Here is an 8898-nt window from a genome sequence, read left to right on the forward strand (position 1 = left end):
AATTCTGAAGAAAAGGATCAAAATGTTCATGTTATAGCCTTTAAAATAAAAAGACAATTTTTATCATTATTGCTACATTAAGAAGAATATGAACTTCTTAACTAATAAAGCAAAATCTATGTAAATGTAGTAGATTTTACTCTTTTTATAGAAAATTTCACTGTTACTTACTATTAAATATTCCTACAGTATTCTTGCTTTCTGGAAAATAATCAAGGACACGATAGATTATTCTGTCTTCATCTGCACAGCAGCTAACAAGTGTGAGAAATATTTTGTTCTTTCTGTGGCTTGAAAAAAATCTCTATTTCAAACAAGCCTTTAATTGTTTTCTCAGATGAATGAAGTACTAGTAAGTTTTTTGCAACACAGAATTCTTTCATTCTGTCAAGACTTACCATTGTAACTACAGTGGAAGGTTGAAAAACAACAGTATTTAATTTGCTACCATAAATGGTTTGGATAACACTATGGTATAATTTTTCTTCTTTGGAGGCAGCTATGTTTAATTTTCTTCCATATTTTCACAGTTCCATATCCAAGTTTTGAGCATTCTATTTTTAGCAACTAGAGAAGAATTCCTTTAATGAATTGCCCTGCTTTCATTCTGCCTATCTGACATTCTGAGTAACTTAGAAAATGACAGCAAGCTCTGAGCCAACACTGCTTTCTTTACTGATCCATGCTAATTGCATCCTGGAAAGAGCAAGAACCTTTTTTTTTTTTTTTTTTTTTTTTTCAGGGTATGTCATAGTTTAACTGAGTAATTTGACCACATCTGCAGCCATGATTCTTACAGAACCCAAACTGCCAGCTAAAGTACACAAATAATGGGTACACCTGAACTTGGATCATGAGCAGACTCTCTGCTTCCTGTAACTTGTAAGGACAGTAAGTAATCATGATGATTATAGGGAATTCATAGTTTTCTGATACCCAAAATTTGAATATCTAAGATAGCACTAGACATGGACTTCTAGGTAACAGTAAGAGCCTGATCAAAAGCATCAGCAGATGTTTCTCAGAGATCTGATTATTATTTTCTGCACTATAGTCAGATGTCCTGACTGAACTGTGTGTTTGGTGTTGCACTGTTACAGCCTGAGCAGATGACAATCCAGGATGTGTTAGGAGAGACATTTCCCTCAGTAGAGACTGGCTATAAACAGAGGTGCTAGCAAATTTCTACAACACTTTACTCTGGCAAAAGAAAACAGTTGCATATACAATGAAAATGAATTTAAAATAGGGTCTACTAAATTAAAAAAAAATGAAAATTCAAATTCTTAACAAAACAATAACAAAAGCAAGTAAACAAAAATCCATCTAAATTGTTTCCCAGCAGAAACTCAGGGAACAGCAAAATTAAAACTTGCCATGAACATCTGTATTTTTGCTCAAAAAGTAATTTGATAGAAAAATTCCCATCAGCTTTAGTTAAAGGTTTGCAAGCAGCAGAGTGCAGCATCCCAAAAACTGTAATTTTGTTAAAAATCAGATGAACCTGACAGTTTTGTTCTAGCTAAGCCCCCTGAATTTGTCATACAGATCCATTTGATCTGGTGGTGGCAGTGTGTACCTGTGGCTGAGAGGAAGCGACAGAGGAATATTCTGAATTACAGAGGGAGAAGCCTCCGTCGGGAAGAATTCCTGTCAGCCACTTGGAAAAGGTTACTAACAAACCTACTGGTCACTAAGGTGATGGGAGCTGCTCTGGCAAATTCAGCTAGAAAGAGAAAAATCTCAAAGAAGGAAAAGCCTTTCATTTGGCAGCATATTCACAGCCTCATCTCACTCATTGCTTCTTGCCCTGCAAGTTCCCTTGGAGGAGCCTGTTTCTTTTAAATGATGAAAACCGGGATAATGAACTTTGCCTGGGGACAAAGCTGAAGGACAGTTAATGAGGTTATCTGGTTTTTCCCGGGATTATTAGGCACAGCCAGCGCAGAGGGCAGGTGCTGGGCTGCTGTGCAGCTTTGGATGTGAGCAGGGACCCACTGGCTAAATTAGTTGGGAGGAAATTTCTTTCTGGGCGATTCTGTGGAGTTCATTTGTCTCTGAAGCCGCTTGCCTGGGGTGGCTCTGAGCCAGAATGAGCAGCCCTAAAGGTCAGGGGCTGGCAAAACCCACAAGGGAGATTCTCTTATTCTGAAAGGCGAGTGTGTTTCCTATCCTCAGGCTTTGAAAAAATCAAACAGAAGGAAACCAAAACACCGGCACAAAAGACTTCTGTGCACCAAGTAGGAATGGCTTGAGGGGTCAGGGAGGAGGAATTATGACCGAACCTCTCCATTCTCTCTTCTCATCCCACCGGACCTTGTAATGCCTCCTCTGCCAGTCGGGCTGCCTGCAGAGCCCCGCGTGTCTCTGTGTGCCAGTCCAGGACTGTGCCCGGGAGGGAGGACAGCAGCCCTGGCCACGACTCAGGGGAGTTCCACCAGCCCGGTGACACATGTCATGTTGCTTTCAGGCCCGACAACATCGAGCTTACATTTAAAAATAAAAGCAAAAAGCAAACTCGTGACGTCATCAGTTCCTACTTTTCAGAAATCCATGACTCAAGCCAGCCAAAGCAATGAGATTTGTCTAAGAGTCAAAAATAGTTTTGAATTTGTCTCTTGCTTCTTGTCTTTAAAGTTTTGCCCCTACCAATGCCAATACTGCTCCTTTTGTATTCTGGCTTCCAAGACTTTAAACCACATTTGATTCCAGTGCATTTGCAATTTTGTCATTGCAGCAGAGAATCTTGACAGCCACACAGACCTGGGTGGGTTTTTTTGTTTGTTTGGTTTGTTTTTTGCTTGTTCATTTGTTTGTTGTTTGTAGCTTTTTTTTCCTGAGATATAAACTGAAAGTCACTTGAATCTTTTGAGGTGCCCACACTCTAAGAAAAAAAAGACCAAATTGTATGAGCTACAATAATATCACAAGTGCTGGCAGACACAATATATTCTAGGTTTTTTAGATCTTAAAATATGTGACGGGGGAAAAACCTGCCTGGAAGATTGGATGAATGTACCACAGGATCTCACCTGTTTTACATCCCTATCTGAGCACTGTTATTGATCCTGCCATTATATTACAGTCCAACCTGTGGTTCTTTAACACCCTGTATTTCTCCTCTGGTAGGTGTGCCGAATGATCCATGGCATATGAGATTTCCATGTAAAAACTGCTATGAGCTACTTAGTAACAAATGAAACATAGCTTATAGCATGATCCAAAATTTGATCCATACTCTAAAAAAGGATTTTGCTCTTTGTTTTCCTCTTTGTTTACTACATGTTATCATAGTGCTGGACCTTAAACAGTCTGTTTAAAACTCTGTCTGTGTTAGGTAAAATCAATACCTGACTAACAGGTAGATAGTGACACTCCAGTCTTGACCATAGAAAGCTGCCAAAATCTAGTTATATATTTTTTAAACTCTTTTCATGGATAATGTGAAATTTATATGCACAACAAATATATTTTCCCAGACGGATTTTTGCAAGTTCAGAATGTGCAACATCTGAAAGGACGAAATTCTGTATCTGTCTGTGCATATTCTGTCATCTGTTTCATGTTAAAAGCAATGAATTTTTTTCCTTCCCAGATATTTATTCACTTAATTGGATTCAAGAAGTGGAGTTCTGCTCATGTTGTGAGGAACTGGAAGTGCTGATCTGATGAAATTCACACTATATATCTTGGAAAATTTTATCTTATGTAAGTTCATAGTAATAAATCCATTTCTAAATAGAACAACTTTTAATGAGCAGAACATATGAGTTAACGTGGAACTTAAGGAAATTACTTATTTCAAAGAAGAAAGTCAATGAGCATTTGAACATCCTGACTGCCAGGGCACATTTCCTCTTATAGCTGTCACCACAAAAATTGTTCAGTGCTGTTGAGGAGAGACTGAGAGTGAATATATGTTTCTGTAAACAGGAAGAAACTGTTGAAGAAAGAAAGTTTCAAATTTCAGGTTTTAAGACTAGCCTGTGACAGAGGCAAGATGAACACAGAACTTGTTGATCTAAGCAACAGAGGACACCCTGTACTGCTGAGGACTCCTGGGGATCCACACGTGTTCCAATGTTACCCATATTTGCTGCAATCAGGGCAGCAGCTGACTAAATGCATTTAAATGTATGTAAATGTGGAGAATATCTGAAAGGGTGCATTAAGCCCAAATTTATGCAACATAACTCAAGCTGGAACCTGGTAAGACTGCCCCCTTGCAAGCATATGTTAATTTAACAAATAAGCTTGCACTGGTCACTGGTACATTTCAGACAAGGTCAGGATACATATTAGCTGACTTAGAAAAACTGGCAAAATTAAGAGTTTTAAATATCTTGAAATAATTCTGTTTCATAGTGGAATAGCAGGTACATTCTTTGCTATGCTCTACAAGCAAGAAAGTTAATCAAAGGTTTGACTTTCATGTAATTGCATAACATATAACTTACTTAATATCAAAATTGAAAAGTCAAGTAAATCAAAAGTAATCTTTCTTCCATTTGATTTCCCTCTACTCTGGTTTTTATCTTTGGAGTTCTCTATGTGTCTGTAAGCCCATGTACAGATACTCTTAATGGAAATGCAGCAACCGCAGGTGTATTTTTCTGTTCATACTTTACCTTAATAGAAGTTACCTTTTGCATGTAAATAAGTCTTAAGAAATATGAAATTAGAACTAGGAGTATTACCTTGTTAATTTGTCCTGGGTTGTAAGATAAGCTTGTATTCTATTTGCCATCTGTCGAAAGGTTGGGCAGGTTTTTTTATCTCTCCCAAAGACAATGGTTTGCCCCGTAGAGGCAATGGTTTGTTTATACACTATTGACTGACTCACTGCCGGGCTGGTAAATGTAACACCATCCCATTGTGAGGGGTCCCACCCAGAGGGGGAAGCCAAGCACTCTATTATTGTTTAAAGGAGTAGCTTTTTGGGGAGAGAAGCAGCTCTCTCTCTCTCTTCGCGGGATCTCGCAGCGGAGCAGCCGGAGCACAGGGAGGTGGCGGCGGCGGAGCTCGGAGGCAACCCCGGCGCAGAGGAAGACCGGCCCCACTGCCACCAGATCTTCAGAGGAAAACTATACCCTTCAAAGGATCACCACTGCAGCTGCAATACATCAGCCACTGCAAGAGGAGCAGCTATCATTGCCACCGGACTACTACCAGCACCCCGACTCCTCAGGTTGTGGACATTATCACTAGTTTTTGTTTGTACCAATTGCATTTGCCTTTTTAAATTGTTATCTAGTTTTCTCCTAGTAAAGAATTGTTACTCCCATTCCCATATCTTTGCCTGAGAGCCTTTTAATTTAAAGATCCTGGTAATTCAGAGGGAGGGGGGGGGGTTTGCCTTCTCCATTGCACAAGAGGCTTTGCCCTCTTTCACAGACTCCTGTCTTGTCGAACCAAGACATAATTGCTATAGGGTTCAGCTCACAAGTCCATTTGGTCTGAATGGAAGGTAGTTCATGTCACATAGTGTTTCCTTTCTTGCTGTTTTTAATTTTCTGCTGTTAAACACACAGATTGTCTCCAGAATAACAACACAGATTGTCTCCAGAATAACAGCTAAACTTGTGGTTGGCCATTTTATCAGGTTAGCACAAATACACTGTCCCTCTGGGGCATGTTGAATACCTGGTGGTACTTTGGTATGTATGCCAAAGTTTCTTACAAGATTTGTGTTTCCTCTTTTTTCTCAGGATTGCCACCCTTCAGCCCAAGCACTCTTCCTTTTGTGCCTCCATCAGCCAGCATCAGAACTCATCCCGGGGTGATGCATTTGTGTGGCTTCTCTTGAGGCAGCAAGAACAGTTGACTAGATTTAGATCTGCCTGCTGCAAGGTTTGGAGCCGTTCTGTTTACCCTGAACGACCCAGGAGGAACATTCAAAAGCAGCATGATTTGAGGAGTCAGATACTTCTTTTTCTTAATGTCATGGTGGAACAATGGTGGTGTTTTGCCATGAAACCAGAAGTGAAAGTCTGAGCCTGACTCTGAACATGAACCCAGCAGCATTTGAGGTAACATATCTATGGATGGTTTCATCAGGCTAGGCAATCAAAATTATCTCAACCTATTATTGTTCATAATACTCTCTGTTGGGAAGGATGAATAAATATAATTGCCTGGCAAAAGATTTACAATAGTACAGCCAGGATGAAAACAATCCCCCGCACTGGTTGAACACTGCCCTTACCTACAGATAGGTCCAAAAGTCAAATGGACTGTTCTATCTCAACCTCCAAAATGTATGATTCATCCCACACCTGTAACCCTCCCCTGTGATCCCATTGGCCCAAGTCTTGTTCCAGCCCACCTTGAAGCACCCTGATAAGGGGTCTCTGAGGGCCAGATGCCCTTTTGGAACTTCCCCTCTCTTGGAACTTCCCCTCTCTTGGAACCTCCACCCTCTTGTAGCTTCCACCCTCTCCTAGAGCATCCTCTCTACCCCTTGTCTCTCCCCTCCCCCATCCCCTGAGGCCTTGCCACGTGCTGTGTCTGGCAGCTCCAAGCAAGACCTTTCTCCATCCCTAATAAACCTTATATCCTAAGAGCAGCCTTCAGAGATCTCTCGTCTCCATTCATCAAAGCCGTCCTGGACCACAGCTTTACCCTACAACTCTCCTCATTATGTGTATGTCATTAACAACCTAGCTTCAGAAAGACTTGCAGGAAAGACTATTTAGATACTTTTCTGGGCTGTACAGGTCTCTTAAATGAGAAAATTTGTTTGGCATGGCTGTCAAAAGTTTCCTGGCATCAACACTGCCTGGGATAGTGGAGGATCTGACTGTATGAGTTCAGGCTGGCACAGGAAATGACCTTTCATTATTGTAAGATTAAGATTTACTCACTTTATAGCATTTCAGCATTATTTATTTTCACCCATCAGTGAAGACATGCATGCAATAAATTAAATTTTTTCTTGCCATTAATACATAATTCATAGGCACGTAGTGGCTCTGAGTGTTCTCTTATTTATAAATATGTTGGCTATTGTGAAGTTACTCCAGGCTTGAAGTGGTATAAAAAGAGGCCCAATGTATATAAACATATATTATTTATTAGCACATCATCAGGAGTTATTGCTTTAGTTTGCTTCATGTCAATAACAATACTGTTTTGCAACTTGGAAAAGTAATAATCTTTTGGCTTTCATTTCCTTTGACAGGAAAACCAAAATTATTTCAGTGCCATTTCACATGACTAACACTTTCAAAAACACCAAGCAATGCAGTAATCGCTTGGGATGAGGAGATAATGCAGAAAAGAAAACATACATTCTGCAGATAAATGTGATACATAGATTATATCACAGAGAATAAGGAAAAAAAGGAAATAGAAATACATTTAAAAAGGCAATAACAATAACAACAACAAAAACAAAAACAACAAAAACAACAACAACAGTGTTTCTGTGTAATGCTTTTCCAAATTAAATTGCTCTGATCTGGTGTTGCTCATGAATCATTGCATCAGAAACTACCACAGCTAAAACAAGATTCCTTTGCTATCCTCAGTGTGAATTAAAACGGTACCCTGGTCTTTTATTCCTGAGCTCTACCATCAGCATTTGTCAAAGAAAAATAAAGATTTAAATGTGAGAAGACATCCCTGTGATTTTCAAACAGCATTTAAATTCTGTCTTGGACAAATTCAATATAGAATATTGAAAATATATCCTACAAAAGCAGTGCTTCCAATCCATTTTATTTGAACTAAAATCATTCACCTAATTTAACTTGATAACAGTTAGAAATTGAAATGCTGACTGTTATCTAATTAAATGTTCAAAATTGGACTCTGAAATTCCTTGTTTCCGAGTTAGGCTGAACTATGTATCTTGCAGATATGTACTCCATAGTGTAGGTATTGAGTTTACTGAAACATGTCTTGCATCCCTCTATATTCTAGGCCTGCCTGTTCTCAGAAATTCACCATGAATGACATATCATGGCATTAAGACATTTTACATATGTAAGCTTATTTGATTTAAAATCACAACAGAATACAGATTTCACCAAATAATACAGTGTTTTACCTTTGCAAAGCATGAAGACATTGAAATGCTCATAAATATTCTTGGCTCAACTACTTGATCTTATTACCAGGAATGGAATTAGTTGGGTTTTTTAAAAGAAAAACCACAAAGTAAGAGTACTTTCCTTTGGCTTCAAATTTTGGGGCACGTTACTTAAATAGTACTTTTCTACAAATATTAAAAAAACTTATTGAAGCTATACTACCTTGACTTAGTCTGTGCTTGTGCCCCTGGAGTGCATCTTGCAGTTTGCAGACTTGATTCTCAGTGACTTGGAAATGCTGGAAAGCCTCTGCTTATTCTGAAGGTATTTGGGTCAGGCTCCACGTTCCTGATGGAACAGGGCTTGGAAGCTTCCCTGTTATCTCAGGGGTCATTCAGCAAAACCTTCATCTGTGGTTTTGGCCTGGAGTCAGAAAACTATAAAATAAAACCCCTGTATGGAATAAATCTTTGTTTATTTTCAGGGATACATGATAAGGCAGGCCTGCACCAGGCAGAGTTGGATGCTGCACTGACAGACAAATATTAATCTTTCTTCAATTATGCTATACCTATGCTAATTAAAAAGCAAATATGAATGACTAGAAAAACTTGTGGTATTGAGTTGACTGGAGAGACATATTGAATGACATGTTTTTCAGTTGCCAGAAAATTAGGTTGCCAGTTTACAGCTGTCATTCCTCTCAAACAGATCTGATGAAAGGGACAGAAAACTCTTGCAGCACACCTCACGTCAGCACAGAAGGCACAGTCAGAGATTGACCCCACACAGTGAAAATAATCAAAGAGGTAGAAAACCCACAGTAATTCAAAATTATGGAATGTGAAAGTTTGTCACTGGTCTT

The 8898-nt window shown here is 39.2% G+C and overlaps 1 long non-coding RNA gene across 1 annotated transcript; it reads left to right on the forward strand.

Moving 5' to 3' along the window:
- The first annotated feature begins 1110 nt into the window (after positions 1 to 1110).
- LOC146768367 (uncharacterized) lies at positions 1111 to 8373 on the forward strand. The gene is made up of 3 exons (XR_014952867.1): positions 1111 to 5188; positions 5532 to 5602; positions 5709 to 8373. It is a non-coding gene; the product is annotated as an uncharacterized LOC146768367 (long non-coding RNA).
- Positions 8374 to 8898: the final 525 nt, after the last annotated feature.

The sequence above is a fragment of the Lonchura striata genome, chromosome 2 (assembly GCF_050655825.1).
Source record: "Lonchura striata isolate lonStrDom1 chromosome 2, ASM5065582v1, whole genome shotgun sequence".
Taxonomy (NCBI): Eukaryota; Metazoa; Chordata; class Aves; order Passeriformes; family Estrildidae; genus Lonchura; species Lonchura striata.